Here is a 15,287-nt window from a genome sequence, read left to right as displayed (position 1 = left end):
GCCTCCAGAATAACTGTTCTCTGCTTCATAGTTTCAGCCACACCATCAGACCATCACTGTGGGTAGAAATACAGTATTTACTGAGTGCCTTATATAGTCTCATGTTTGTGGACATTTCACTTAATCCCATGCTTTGAAAAGTTTTCCAAGGCACTTTTTTTTTTAAAGATTTTATTTATTTATTTGACAGACAGAGATCACAAGGAGGCAGAGAGGCAGGCAGAGAGAGAGGAGGAAGCAGGTTCCCTGCTGAGCAGAGAGCCTGATGCGGGTCTCCATCCCAGGACCCTGGCTGGGATCATGACCTGAGCCCTAGGCAGAGGCTTTAACCCACTGAGCCACCCAGGCGCCCCTCCAAGGCACTTTTCAAAACTGAATTGGAATTCCACATTCATTCTGAACCTCAAACTAGTTTTCTTTCTAATATGTCCTATCTTGCAAGGGGAAGCAGAAGTCTAAAGATCAAAATTTTAAATTCAAACATTCACTGGGCCTTTTTAGAAGTTTCAGTTCATTTAATTGCTATATTCAGAAAACAGGCATTCCAGAAAGAATTCCAGTATTTCTTAGGGCACTGGTGCTTTTGAATAGGCCAGGGATTACTTCTAGGGGAAGAAAAGAATAGGCCAGGATTACTTCTAGGGGAAGGAGTGAGATTGGGAGAGTATCCCACTCTCCCACTATACACCTACAGACACAGTGGCCTCAGCTTCCAGAGACACTTTATAATTCAGATGCCCAGAAAAACTCTGGGTAACCTCAACATCCTGAAGCAGGTCTCACAGATTCGAAGGGTGAGGGGGGTGGACCCACAGTTAGAAGAAAACAGTTTTGTGCAAATACTGCACCTAGAGCCAGGAAATTATAAAGCTACGACTATCACGAAGTTATCTTTTCAATATTTTAGTTTCACAGATTTTACTTTGAAAAGCTCTTCTGTATTATTTATTTATTTATTTTTAAAATATTTTATTTATTTGACACAGAGAGAGAGATCACAAGTAGGCAGAGCAGCACACAGAGAGAGAACACGGGGGAAGCAGGGTCCCTACTCAGCTGTGGGGCTCGATCCCAGGACCCTGAGATCATGACCTGAGCTGAAGGCAGAGGCTTAACCCACTGAGCCACCCAGGCGCCCCTGTATGATTTATTTACAGAGCCATGAAATAATACATATCTTGCCTTAGATTCACATGCTGGCTCTTCTTGATTCCCTCAGATGTATAAGTATTTATATCTTTGATTGAAAATAGATGTAACAGGGGCGCCTGGGTGGCTCAGTGGGTTAAGCCGCTGCCTTCGGCTCAGGTCATGATCTCAGGGTTCTGGGATCAAGTCCCGCATCGGGCTCTCTGCTCAGCGGGGAGCCTGCTTCCTCCTCTCTCTCTCTGCCTGCCTCTCTGCCTACTTGTGATCTCTCTCTGTCAAATAAATAAATAAAATCTTTAAAAAAAAAAAAAAGATGTAACATTAAACAGCTAAAGAACCATCAAATAAATCACTGCTTTTTTTTTTAATATTTTATTTATTTATTTGACAGAGAGAGATCACAGGTAAGCAGCGAGTCTGGCAGAAGAGAGAGAGAGAGAGAGAGAGAGGGAAGCAGGCTCCCTGCTGAGCAGAGAGCCCGATATGGGACTCGATCCCAGGACCCTGAGATCATGACCTGAGCCGAAGGCAGAGGCTAAACCCACTGAGCCACCCAGGCACCCCTAAATCACTGCTTCTTAAGTTAACTTTCAAATCTAACTCAAGCTATGATTAAATCTGCTTACATTGTAATGCCTGTTCTTTTTTTTTTTTTTTTTTTAAGATTTTATTTTTAACTAATCTCCACACCCAACATGGGACTTGAACTCACAACTACAAGACCATGACTGGCAGGCTGCACCAGCTGAGCCAGCCAGATGCCTCTGTAATTCCTATTCTTAGGATTTGAATCCTGATTTTGCCTATATTTAATTTTAATGCGTGAAAAATTCTAAGTTCTATATTATTGTTACTGGGAGTTTTACATCTGTTAGATAAAGCAGACAGAAAAAGGAAGGTGTAGATCTGGTCCCTGGAAACCTTGAATACCAAGGCACAAAACCTGGGATCAAAGTTTGCCATATCCAACCTTGCCAACATAGAGGTACAAGTCCCAAGTGCCAAAGAGGAGAAACTCTCTTTTTGTAGAGTTGTTGTAACTTGGGTGGAGTTTGCCTTAAGGCTTAATCTTGCCACCCAAGTTCACAAATACTAGCAGTGTCCCTTGTTCATCACCTTGATCTAGGTCAGAAGTGTGAGAAGTATGGAAGTTAAGTCTCTTCAACTTCTTCACGGTGAACTGTCAATACAGAGGCACAGGTATTAGAGTTCTAAATACCAAGGGAAGTGCTTCAGTGATGATCACAGGAAAATAAGCCCAAAGTAATGCAACACCAATGTAAACAACAGGTATATGGTCATAATGTGTGGTACTCATAAATGAATAAATAACTTAGCTGAGATTCAGTACTACTTCTGATACTTCAGTTAGAGGTATTAAACAGAAAAAGACAAATATATTAGTGGCAAATGATACAGATTTGTTTGAAGATATGAAGGACATCATTATTTTTTCTATTGGCATACTAATAATGTCTTTTATCCCTCTATAAGTAAAAATATAAATCCTACTTATATCAACTCACATTGCCTCTTCTGCCCCCCAGAATAATCTCTCGTGTTTATGATGATGTGTTTAGTAATTTTTAAAAAAGGGTTTTTTTGCTGGTCATTGATATTATTTTCTACAGTTTCTTTATTCCTTGGTGTACTACCACTTAAACTAGAGGTGCTTCTACGTTTTATGGATTCTCTTTTTCAGTTTATTTTCAAATAATTATTAGTCCATTTTTTCTTATTTTCGGTGTACATTGTGTTCAGTTAGCAAATGCTTATTTTTTTTTAAGTTTTTATTTATTTGAGTAATTTCTGTACCCAATGTGGAGCTCAAACTCACAACCCCAGATTAAATTACCAGGCACCCTGAGTTAGCAAATACTTATTAAGCATGATCCCAGACAGTAGGCTAAGTTCTGGAAACACAGTAGTAGACAAGGCAGACATGGTCCCTGTCCTCATGTAGCAAACCTTCCTTTCTAGTCACAAGATACGTTTCCAATAAGCCTTTCATTGGTGCTTCGTTATTCAAGACTGTCGTCTCATTTGTTACTCATTTATTCATACAACAAACAGTATTGAGTATCTCTGTGTAGCTAGCATAATTAAGAAAACAGACAGGGGCGCCTGGGTGGCGTCAGACTCTTGATTTCGGCTCAGTTCATGATCTTAGGGTCATGAGACCGACCCTCACATGAGGCTCTGTGCTCAGGGCAGAGTTTGCTTGTCCCTCTCCTACTTCTCCCTTCTCCTCCCACCACTCATGTGTGCGCTCTCTCTCTCTCTCTCTCTCTGCCTCTAAATTAAAAAAAAGAAAAAAAGAGGGGCACCTGGGTGGCTCAGTGGGTTAAGCCTCTGCCTTTGGCTCAGGTCATGCTCTCAGGGTCCTGGGATCGAGCCCTGCATCGGGCTTTCTGCTCAACAGGGAGCCTGCTTCGCCCTTTCTCTCTGCCTGCTTCTCTGCCTACTTGTGATCTCTCTCTCTCTGTCAAATAAATAAATAAAATTTAAAAAAAAAAAAAGGAGAGAGAGAGGCATAACAGGTAAATTCTAGCACTGTGGTTAAAATAATGCAGTGGTAGCACGAACTATGTACGTGGAAGATAGAAAAGGTAGATTAACAGCTCTAGCTGGAGAAACAGAAAAGAGCATCATGGAGAAGATAATATTCAAGCCGATTAAAGATTAGTAGACAAAGAAGATGGAGAAGGACTTTTGAGGCTGAGGAAGGAACATTTGGAAGAAGATAAGGAGCCATATGTTAAATGTGATACTCTCTGTGTAACATCCTAGTTCAAGTATAAAGGACATGAACTATCATAAAAGGAAAGGAGCTTCTCAAATGGGCTAAGGCCAGATTGTGAAAGGTGTTTGCGACTACCTTAGCATGCTGAAGAGTCAGTGAACACATCTTATTACTAACTTAAGGGCTTTAATGAGGAAGAGTCAAAAATGTTCATGTAACTGTGTGTCACTTCCTGCTAATTGCTCATTGTTTCACCATGTACTGCTTCCTGTCTTCAGCTGAATAGTTCTGCTTGCCATGTAAGACTCATTTACCTTTTGACTATCTGTGTGATACTTAAACACCATTCCAGTTATCACAGCTTTTTTATTATTATTATTCATTTAGAGAGAGGGATGGGGAAGGATGAGAGTCCAAGCAGGCTCCACGACCGGCACAGAGCTCACTGCAGAGCTGATCTCATGACCCAGAGATCATGACCTGAGCTGAAACCAAGAGTCAGATGCTTAACAGACTGAGCCACCTGGGCACCCCTCACAGCTTTTTGCAAACCAAATAATAATAGGAAAAATTTCAAATTCTGAAATTAGATTTATTTTTGCTCTCACTAAAAAACTGTTGAAAAAAAAAACTGTTGGAATTTAAAGTGTCATATTCACTTTACACAACTAATGTCTTTGTTTAGCTGTCTTATTTATATTCCTATTTATGACTTTTTTTATTTGAAAGCATAAAAATACTTTGAAAGTAAAATCATTAAATACTTAGACATTGGTTGTAAAATAGTATTTAGGTAGCTTCTTCCTTTTACTCTATTTTTAAAAGTTAAAAGTCTATTTTTTTTTCATAAGTTTTTTCTTTTTTTTAAGAGTTTATTTATTTATTTGACAGACAGGGATCACAAGTAGACAGAGAGGCAGGCAGAGAGACAGGGAAACAGGCTCCCTGCTGAGCAAAGAGCCCGATGCGGGGCTCGATCCCAGGACCCTGGGATCGTGACCTAAGCCGAAGGCAGAGGCTTAACCCACTAAGCCACTCAGGCGCCCATAAAAGTCTATTTTGAAGAGATATTTGCCACACATATAGATGCCAAAGGAGGGGAAAATGGTTTAAAATACTGTTAAACTAAAGCCAATGAAATGTAAACCAATGTTTATACTTATAGGAGGGATCAAGTCAATACTTAACCCACTCTCAAAAAGGAAAATCTTGAAAGAGGACTGTTCGTGGTGTTAAAGTAAGACTTTCCTTTATTTCAAGAAGCATGTATTAAGCACTTTGTGCCAAACTCCATTTTAGCCACTGGAAATATAAATATGAATAAAACACAGTTCCTGCTCTTCTGCTCTCAGTAGAATGTTCTGCTCTCCAGTGAAATGTTAAGTTGAACCGCATGAATTTGCTTTGGTTTTTTAGGTCAAAATGATCAAATACCAGCACAGGCTACCACGTGTAGGTGAACAGAGATTTGCCATGATAGAGACAGGAACAAGGTACCATATGCACCAAGGAAGTCCTTCATCCTACCCAGAACACTCAGTGAAAGCTTCCCAAAGGAAATGACATTTGAGCTGAGTTTTAGAAAATGATGGGGAGTTCACTGTGCGTTTACAGGAAGCAAAGAGAATGAGGGCATTCCAGAAATAGGAAACAGCATGTGCAGAGTCGTTGAACCCAGAATGAGCCTTGCACATGTGGGAATCTGCAAATAGTTCAGACAGGTTGGAATGCCAGATACGTTGGGGGTGACAGGAGACGAGGCAGGTGAAGTATCAGAGGGCAGAGGGTTGGGTGTGTTAAGCCAAAGAGCTTGATTTTATCCTTGAGATGGGTGAGTTATGTGTAAGCCAGAGAGGCTGCAAGACTTAATCTGTCAGGGTTCAGAAAGAAAATATTACCACTTATATATTTACCTTTGCCTTATCTTTTTAAATTTTCCAGTTAAACAGGGGTTATTATGTATGTAATTCCTAATGCAGTAGTGGACATAATTTATGAATAAGTAAATACACACACGTATTATGGTGTGTTATGGGTTGAATTTTGTCCCTCCACAATTCATGTTGAAGTCCTAACCCCTACTCTCTCAGAATATGACTTTTTTTTTTTTTGAAAGATTTTAGTTATTTATTTGACAGAGAGGGAACACAAGCAGAGTGAGTGGGAAAGGGAGAGCAGGCTTCCTGCTGAGCAGGGAGCCCAATGCGGGGCTCCATCCCAGGATTCTGGGATCATGACCTGAACCAAAGGCAGATGCTTAATGACTGAGCCACGCAGGCTTCCCTCAGAATATGACATTATTTAGAAATAGGGTCCTTGCAGATAATAGGTAGTTAAGATGAGATCACACCAGAGTAGTATGGGCCCCTAATCCAATACAATTGGTGTCCTTAAAAAATAGAGCATATGGCATATGAAGATGAAGGCAGAGATTGGATTAATGCTTCTACAAATCAAGGAAGTCCAAGATGGCCAAGGTACCCTCAGAAGCTATGGGAGAAGCATAAAACAGATCTTTCTCTCACAGCCATATGAAGGAACCATTCATGCTGATACCATGGTCATGGATTCTAGCCTCCAAAATCGTGAGATGCTTTTCTGTTGTTTAAGCCATCCAGTTTATGGTACTTGGTTATGGCGGCCTTTGAAAACTAACACATGGTGCATGGTCAGAAAGTTTGGAGACCCCAGTTTCAGAATGAGAGCCATTGAAGAGTTGGTTTATGTTTAAGAGTCCACATTATGTATGTCCTGTCTTTATGTAGTCTCTGTATTTAATAATTTATTTTAACTTAAAGAGATTTCTTAGCTTCTCAGTACTTTATTTCTTAAACCCAGTATAGTTGGAAAACCATCTGTTCACATTTGTGTTTGGTGTAGTTTTTGTTAGAGGAAGAAGGAATTGGGAAATATTTGACCTTTAGTTCAAAACAGGGTGGTGATATGCAACAGTTTTAGGGGGAAAAGTTTATGTTTAAGAACCCCATTAGGCAGAAGTGGAGCCAAAATCAGAAATAGGGTCCTACCAACAGAATTCATAGCTGTGAAAAGGCTGATCATCGGTGCAGGGAGGACTGTAGCCAATACATGTATTATTCTGGCTGTCTTAATCTTCAAGTGCTAAAAACAAGCAGTCTTTTTGTACAAGTTACACGTTAGTTATGTGCCTGAGTTTCCAAAATAGTATAACTGAGGCAGTGTTCAAGGCCACACCTTAAACTCAATGTATGTCTTCGGAACCTATGTGTGGGTCTGCAAAATCCAGAAGTCAGCAGTACATTAATTAGTATATTACTTATTATTAACTAATATATTAATATAAAACCAGGTCAGTAATATATTAATTAACATATTAATAAATTATTGTGTTTATAAACACAAAATATATTTACATATTAATACAATTAACATATATAAATACTTTTGTATATTTTTGTTATTTTAGGTCTTTGTAGGATATGAAATATTTGATCATTTCTGGTCTTATTTATGCAAGTCAACTAAAGCATTTTGAAGTACTAATACTTTTCTGAAAATTCAGATGTATTTGTAATAGCTTTGTCATCCTTTAGACAAATAGCTGTTGGACTTTTTAAAGTAATAGAACCCTTTCTTAAACTTTTATGTGGAACCCCAATATGCTATAACTGCATTAGCAGTTTACCCATCATAGAGGACTGGCCATTTGTAAAAGCATACCCTAATGTTTTAAATCTTTTCTCTTACATCTAGTCTGGAAGTTCTATATTTTGTGGATATATTTTCAATATTCACTGTAATTTGCTAGCAGAATGAGAAGAAATTTATGTAGGAGAGAATAATAAATATGCTACTGACCTCTGATCATAGATCTTGTGCTTGGCATAGCTTTCCAGTAGTGGAACCACATTTATAAGGACCCATCCGGGGCACCTGGGTGGCTCAGTGGGTTGAAGCTTCTGCTTTCGGCAAGAGAACACTAAGGAGCAACTGCTTGGTGGATAACTAAGAACATTAAGACAAAGTCTCATGGGGCTCCTGGTTCACTCAGTCGGTGGAGCATGCAACTCTTGATCTCAAGATCTTATATGAGTTTAAGCCCCATATTGGGCGTGGAGACTACTTAAGTAATAAAGTAAAGTGTGCTTTACTTTATTACATAGTATGCTATGTCTGTGTGTATTACATATATGTGATATGTAATATAATGCTAAATAAATGTGTCATTACATATATGTGATATGTAATATAATGCTAAATAAATGTAATATATTACATTACAATGCTAAATTGTATGCTATTGTAATTGTATTGTATTGTATTGTAGTGCTACATTACAATGCTAAATAAATTTAATATAATGCTAAATAAATATATAATATCATATATTATATTATATGTGTGATATATAATTGATATTAGATGATATATATGATATATAACATATATGTAATATGATAAAATACAATAATACAATGCTCTGATACAAGTTATGAGGAAAATAAACAGTTCTTCAGTGGAGGAAAAGAAGCTACTTTAAATAGAACAGTGAGAAAAGGAATGAGAAGTGAAAAGAAAGCATTTTAGCCAAAAAAAAAAAAAAAAATGCACTTGTGCAAAGGCCCCGTTCCCAGAGGAAAAGATCTTTTTCTTTTGTCTAGAACAGTGTATGTTACATAATAATCACTATAGAAATATTTGTTTACAACTGAACGAATATCTCTATACTTAGGATTTAGTGAGTATAAGTTGAGGTTGAAGAAATAGAAAAGCCCTGGGATCTAATTTACATTTTATAAAAATCATTCACAATTATGGAAGGAATTGTTTGGTAGAAGAAGGGAAACCCTTCTTAGAAACTCAGGTTCGTGATGCTGTGAAGGTAGAGACAGGTGGACCAAAGAAATGAGTAAATAACTGAATGTTAGAACCAAGGTCAATGGGTTTAACTTCCTGCCAACTTCACCTCTTCAGCAACTTAGCAAAGTGATTGTATCTGATATATATCTTTGTACCCCTAGAACTCCCACAGCCCTTCAACCCCCAGACCAAGCCTGGAAAGAAATTAACCTTTGGCTGAGAATTTAATCCCTGAAGAAAGTAATTTCGGAGTGTCTCCTGAGTCTTTGTATAACTAAGGGAGTGACCATCTTAAAGGAAATCACAAGGAAGTTCGAGAATGTAGATGACTCTACATAACTGACTTGGTTTATGTCCAATGAGTATTTCTTTTGAAGAGATTTTTCCACACATACGGAAGCAAAAGCAAGGGAAAAATCATTTTTTTTTTTTTTAATATTGCTAAGCTCTTGCTAACCATGATACTAAACTAATGGTTATTCTTACAGAAGGCTTACCCCCCTCACACCTCCTTTGGCAATGTTGCAAGTAAATAGTTCTTTTCATAGAGACTCTACCTGTCATTCTGTGCAATGACCAGCAGAACTGAGCCTAGGGATTAGCTGAGAAGTGTCTGGAATACTAAGGAGCAACTGCTTGGTGGATAACTAAGAACATTAAGACAAAATCTCATGGGGCTCCTGGTTCACTCAGTCGGTGGAGCATGCAACTCTTGATCTCAAGATCTTATATGAGTTTAAGCCCCATGTGCCCCGGTGGTGCAATCAGTTAAGTGGTGGCCTCTCAGTTTCAGCCCATATCATGATCTCAGGGTCATGGGATCAAGCCCTGCATTGGGCTTCGTGCTCTGTGCTCAGCAGGGAGTCACTTGAGGTTCTCTCTCTCCCTCTCCCCCACCCCTTCCCACCATGCACTTCTCTCTTTCTAAAATAAATAAATCTTTAAAAAAAAAAAAAAAAGACAAAGTCTGCGTTCTCCTATCATATACAAAAAATAACATTGACTGGGGCTATGAGGCTGACGGTTGTTTTATAACCCTGATTAGCCCGCTCATAGGTTCTCATTGAATCGGGATTTGCTACATCACAAGGTAATCTGTCCCACTTTTGTACTGTCCTCGTATTTAGACAGTTATTTCCTTCACTGAGCCAAGTATCCCCCCCCAATTCCTACCCGTTGTATATAGTTTTACTTTCTAGAACCTCCATAGATAAAGCTAATTCCTTTTGTTGGAATTTTAAGATTTTATTTTGGAACGGCTACCTGGGCTACTTTTAATCTTTTGCAAGAGAATATGAAGCAGGGCAGGAGTTAAACTTAGAAGATGCAGAGGACAAAGTGCCCCATGTGAAGGCAGGTTTTGTCTTAAGATTGGCCAGTCACTTCAGCCTTTTCAGTGAGGCCACTCAGTCTGCACCTGCATGATGCCACAGTATTCTCCTAGATCTTAAGGCACCCTCAGTTCCGGGTGGGCAGGGCTCTGCTAGAAAAAGAAGAAGAGGGGCGCCTGGGTGACTCAGTGGGTTAAAGCCTCTGCCTTTGGCTCGGGTCATGATCCCAGGGTCCTGGGATCAAGCCCCACATCAGGCTGTCTGCTCTGCAGGGAGCCTGCTTCCTCCTCTCTCTCTGCCTGCCTCTCTGCCTACTTGTGATCTCTGTCTGTCAAATAAATAAATAAAATCTTTTAAAAAAAAGAAGAAGAAGAAGAAGACTAGCCAAAATAATTGATTTTTAAAATATTTTATTTATTATTTATTTGACAAACAGAGATCACAAGTAGGCAGAGAGAGAGAGAGAGGAGGAAGCAGGCTCCCTGCTGAGCAGAGAGCCCGATGTGGGGCTCGATCCCAGGACCCTGGGATCATGACCCGAGCCGAAGGCAGAGGCTTAAACCACTGAGCCACCCAGGCGCCCCCGCCCCTCCATTCTTTTTTTTTTTTTTTTTTTTTAAGATTTTATTTATTTATTTGTCAGAGAGAGAGGGAGAGAGAGTGAGCACAGGCAGACAGAATGGCAGGCAGAGGCAGAGGGAGAAGCAGGCTCCCTGCCGAGCAAGGAGCCCGATGTGGGACTCGATCCCAGAACGCTGGGATCATGACCTGAGCCAAAGGCAGCTGCTTAACCAACTGAGCCACCCAGGTGTCCCCCGCCCCTCCATTCTTAAGTCACTTACGGAACTGGTAGAAAGTTATCTACTTTGAGGTCTAGGATACCCATCTTCTCACTGCCTTGACTTTGATAGGTAGGACCTGATCCTTTCCAATCCTGAGGCACTCCTGGCCTCTGCAGAGCAGAGCGGCTGTCCTTTTGGCTGTTTCTCCCTCAGCATATTCTGTACTATACTGTCTCTTGCCCTCTTTCTTCAGGAGCTGTTCCTCTCTTCCAGAAATGTAAGTTCTGTGCCATACTCTTTCTGTAGTCTTACACCTTTTTTTAAAAAATTCCTTTAGGGGTCCCTGGGTGGCACATTCAGTAAGGTGTCTGACTCTTGGTTTCAGCTCAGGTCATGATCTCAAGGTTATGGGTTGGAGACATGGGTTGGGCTCTTGTGCCCAGTAGGGAATCTGCTCGTCCTTTTCCCTCTGTTCTGCCACACCCTGCTGTGTGTGCATGCTGTCTCTCTTAAATAAATAAATAAAATCTTTTTTAAAAAATAAGAAATTCTTTTATTATCATTGTATTGGGGCCTCCTCGAAGGAGAAGGGCTAAATATGCACTGTCAGTGAGCCAGCTTGTACCAGAAACAGTAACACAATATGTATAATCATTTGTACAAGCATATCACATTTGGAAAAGAGAGAAAAGTAAACATCTATAACTGTACCACACTAACACAAACCCACTGATCCTTTTTTTTATACATTTATTCATTCCTGCAAGTCACCAGATTATTAAAAGATTATTTATTTATTTATTTGACAGAGAGAAATCACAAGTAGGTGGAGAGGCAGGCAGAGAGAGAGAGGGAAGCAGGCTCCCTGCCGAGCAGAGAGCCCGATGCGGAACTCGATCCCAGGACTCTGGGATCATGACCTGAGCTGAAGGCAGCGGCTTAACCCACTGAGCCACCCAGGCGCCCCTAGTCACCAGATTATTTACTGAGTACCTATTTTAGTAGTAATCACCCGGCTTTCTAGGGAATTAAGATCTAATAAGGGGATTGTGACTTGGTAGAAATAACCATGAAAATACCACTATTTTGGTATTTTTTATTGGATCCTAATCTTATTATGTCTTTTTAGTACATTGCAATTATACGGTCTTTTCAATCTTACATTCTTTATTTTACTTTTAATTTACCTCACAGTGGCAGTGACAAGAGAGGTGCAAAACTGTTTATTCTTGCCTGTGAGGAATGAGATTCTGTTCTCTATTTTTTTAAATATATTGTTTAAAAGATTTTATCTATTTATGGCAGAGAGAGATAGCAAGAGAAGGAACACAAGCACAGGGGAGCTGGAGAGGGAGAAGCAGGCTTCCCCACTGAGCAGGGAGCCCGATGTGGAGCTCAATATGGGTTTCAATCCCAGGACACCCGGATCAAGACCCGAGCCGAAGGCAGATATCTAACGACTGAGCCACCCAGGTGTCCCAGGATTCTGTTATCTTTAACCTGAGTCTAATTCACATCAGCAGGCTCTGTTCCTTTTCTCCTTCACAGCGCCTATCCCTAGCTGCACTGTTTGTCTGCCTTACAACTGGGTCATCAGCTGTGGGGCAGACAGGCACTTTTTACTGCCCAGTAGTCTTCAGTGAAGGTGCCAGTAGAGCTCACTCTTACCAAATGGAGGCTGGGGCAGAACAGGCATCAGTCTGTGAAAAGGATCAGCCGTGGTCTATCTACTTCAGTTCCTTACAGATAAGCATGCAAACAGATGACAGAGGTCTCATGACTTAAGCTGTAAGACAGTGATCCTGTGGGCATTTCCTCATTTTCTGACTTGATTCTTCTTGCCTTATTTCTCCCTCCCTCTCTTCCTTCCTTTCACAGTCTTACTCTTTTACTTCTTCTCCTCCCAGATTTTCACAAAAGACTGCTTGTTTTTTGTTGTTTTTATTTTTTTTTTCTTCTTGAAATGCCACCTCTCCCTATGGAAAAAGTAAAGGCCTAGTTTATTTGATCCCTTCCTGTGTCTTCCAGATTTCATAGACTCTGGGCCGCCTGGGTGGCTCAGGTGGTTAAGCGTCTGCCTTTGGCTCAGGTCATGATCCCAGGGTCCTGGGATGGAGAGCCCTGCATTGGGCTCTCTGCTCAGCAGAGAGCCTGCTTCTCCCTCTCCCTTTCCTGCTTCCCCTGCTTGCACATGCTCTCTATGTCAAATAAAAAAAAGCTTAAAAACAAACAAATTTCATAGTGTCAGGTATCCATTTGAGGTCTAGAGCTTTAGCCCTTACCTGGTTTCTGCTCTCTGTGTAGTTATGATCATATTTTATTTTATTTTATTTTTTAAAAGATTTTATTTATTTATTTGACAGAGACAGCGAGAGAGGGAACACAGCAGGGGAGTGGGAGAGGGAGAAGCAGGCATCCTGCTGAGCAATGAACCCAATATGGGGCTCGACCCAGGACCCTGAGATCATGACCTAAGCCGAAGGCAGACACTTAACAACTGAGCCACCCAGGCACCCCACAGTCATATTTTAATATAACTAAATCACACCCCCGTATTTTTTTTTTATGATTCAGTGGTTTTTAGCATATTCACAAAGTTGTGCGACTGCTACCACAATCTGATTTCAGAACTTTTTCATCACCCCAGATAGAAACCATACACCCATCAGCAGTAACTCCTTATTTCCCCTACTCTTCTGCCAGCCCTAGTTAACTACTCATCTACTCTCCGTCTCTGTAGATGTCATTCCTACTGTTTGCAGAGAGGCCAGGTACAGATGGGGAGAAAAGTGAGCCCTGGTTCAGAAGTGAGTTCCTACTTCTGTTCTCTGATTCTCCACCATCCCCACAACTTGAAGTTAAACTTCTTGCTCCTTTGAAGATGTTCTTCCAAAGATTTCCACCTGATCTCCAAAAGATAATCTTTTTTTTTTTTTAAAGATTTTATTTATTTGACAGAGAGAAATCACAAGTAGATGGAGAGGCAGGCAGAGAGAGAGAGAGAGAGAGGGAAGCAGGCTCCCCGCTGTGCAGAGCGCCCGATGCGGGGCTCGATCCCAGGACCCTGAGATCATGACCTGAGCCGAAGGCAGCGGCTTAACCCACTGAGCCACCCAGGCGCCCCTCCAAAAGATAATCTTAATGTAAATATAAATGTATTCCTAAATTTAATCTTACTTCATAACTTTAATCTTTTTTCCTATGAATGAGTCATCTAGTGCACACACATGCACACACACTCCCTGGCCCTGACTTACATTTCATAGCCTTCTTGTCAGACCAGGCAGTGAAGGACATTGTGCCTCCAACACTGTGCCCTAATTCTTTGAAGAACACCTAGGTTCTTCATAGCAGGCTGCCATACCTCATTCTGGCTGATTTCAGGTGAGATGATTTCAAAATTAATAGGTAACAGTAAAGAGTGGGAGCCAGTCTAATGAACCATGGGGAATGACTTGGGGAAAGCACCCCTCTCTGTCATGTGTACAACCAGAATCCACCTGGGGGAGACAAAGAGGAGTGGCAGGTTGCAGTACGAAGACTCCTTAGCCCTTGCCTTTTCCGGCTAGAATATCTTAGCCCCTGCCTCCCCACCCCTTGGGAGTGGTCCTTTGTGATGTCTAAGCTCCCTGGGGCCACTATTGGCTGTGGTGAGCGCCCCGCTGACCAAACAAAGCTGAGAGGGCGTGAACCCTCATTGTCTCCGGAGAGGTATATATACAGAGGACAGGACTCCTGGAGTAGACACCAGAGAAGCTGCAACATGGCAAAAGTGGTAGAGAAATCATGGGAGTCACAAACCACAAACACCAAGCGGTGGAGGAAGAGGAAGAACCAGGCTCGGTCCAGATCAAGAGGCGCTAGCAAGGTCAGATGATTCTGCCCAAGCTTCTCTTCTCCCCCTTTTATCTTATCTCCCCCCTCCCTCCCCTCCCCGGATAATCTCCCTCTCCTCCTTAGCCCCCCACTTTCCACCCAGCCTCCATTCCCTCCTCCCAACTCAGTGCCCTCTGGGCTCACCTTGTTGCCTTACCAGGTGCTAAAGATCTACAAGAAGGTAAAAAGATCATTTCACATGAGTTCAAGAAAAAAATACTCTCCTAAAGTTATAACCACTTCCAGAAGAAAGAAGAGGGCAAGAAGGGCCAACAAGTTTCAGCCGTTGCCATAGGCTGAGAGCCAAAAGCAGCCAGGCCAGACCCAGCAGACGCTATGGAGCAACACCACTCCAAGACGACCATGCAAACAACAACTACAGAGCACGCTTCTGAGACCTCAGACAGTCTGCATCTAGGATCCTGGCTGTGGGGAAATGGCCAACTGCAGAGAGACCTACTCGGATCCTAATGTGGAACACAGAACACAAATGGAGGTGATCAAAATAAAATCAACAGGGTGGGAGAAGCCCCTCCAAAAAATAAAATTAGGCACTCTGCACAGCAA

The 15,287-nt window shown here is 41.2% G+C and overlaps 2 long non-coding RNA genes across 2 annotated transcripts in view; both read left to right on the top strand.

The window, feature by feature from the left end:
• The window catches only part of LOC122904752, a 30,378-nt gene that overhangs the window by 8,756 nt on the left and 6,335 nt on the right, over positions 1–15,287 (top strand). The gene's annotated exons all lie outside the window — the stretch shown is intronic.
• Positions 13,994–15,283, top strand: LOC122904751. Its single transcript, XR_006384257.1, has 2 exons — positions 13,994–14,712; positions 14,881–15,283. It is a non-coding gene; the product is annotated as an uncharacterized LOC122904751 (long non-coding RNA).

The sequence above is a fragment of the Neovison vison genome, chromosome 4 (genome assembly GCF_020171115.1).
Source record: "Neovison vison isolate M4711 chromosome 4, ASM_NN_V1, whole genome shotgun sequence".
NCBI lineage: Eukaryota > Metazoa > Chordata > Mammalia > Carnivora > Mustelidae > Neogale > Neogale vison.
This window is presented reverse-complemented; position numbering and strand designations above follow the sequence as displayed.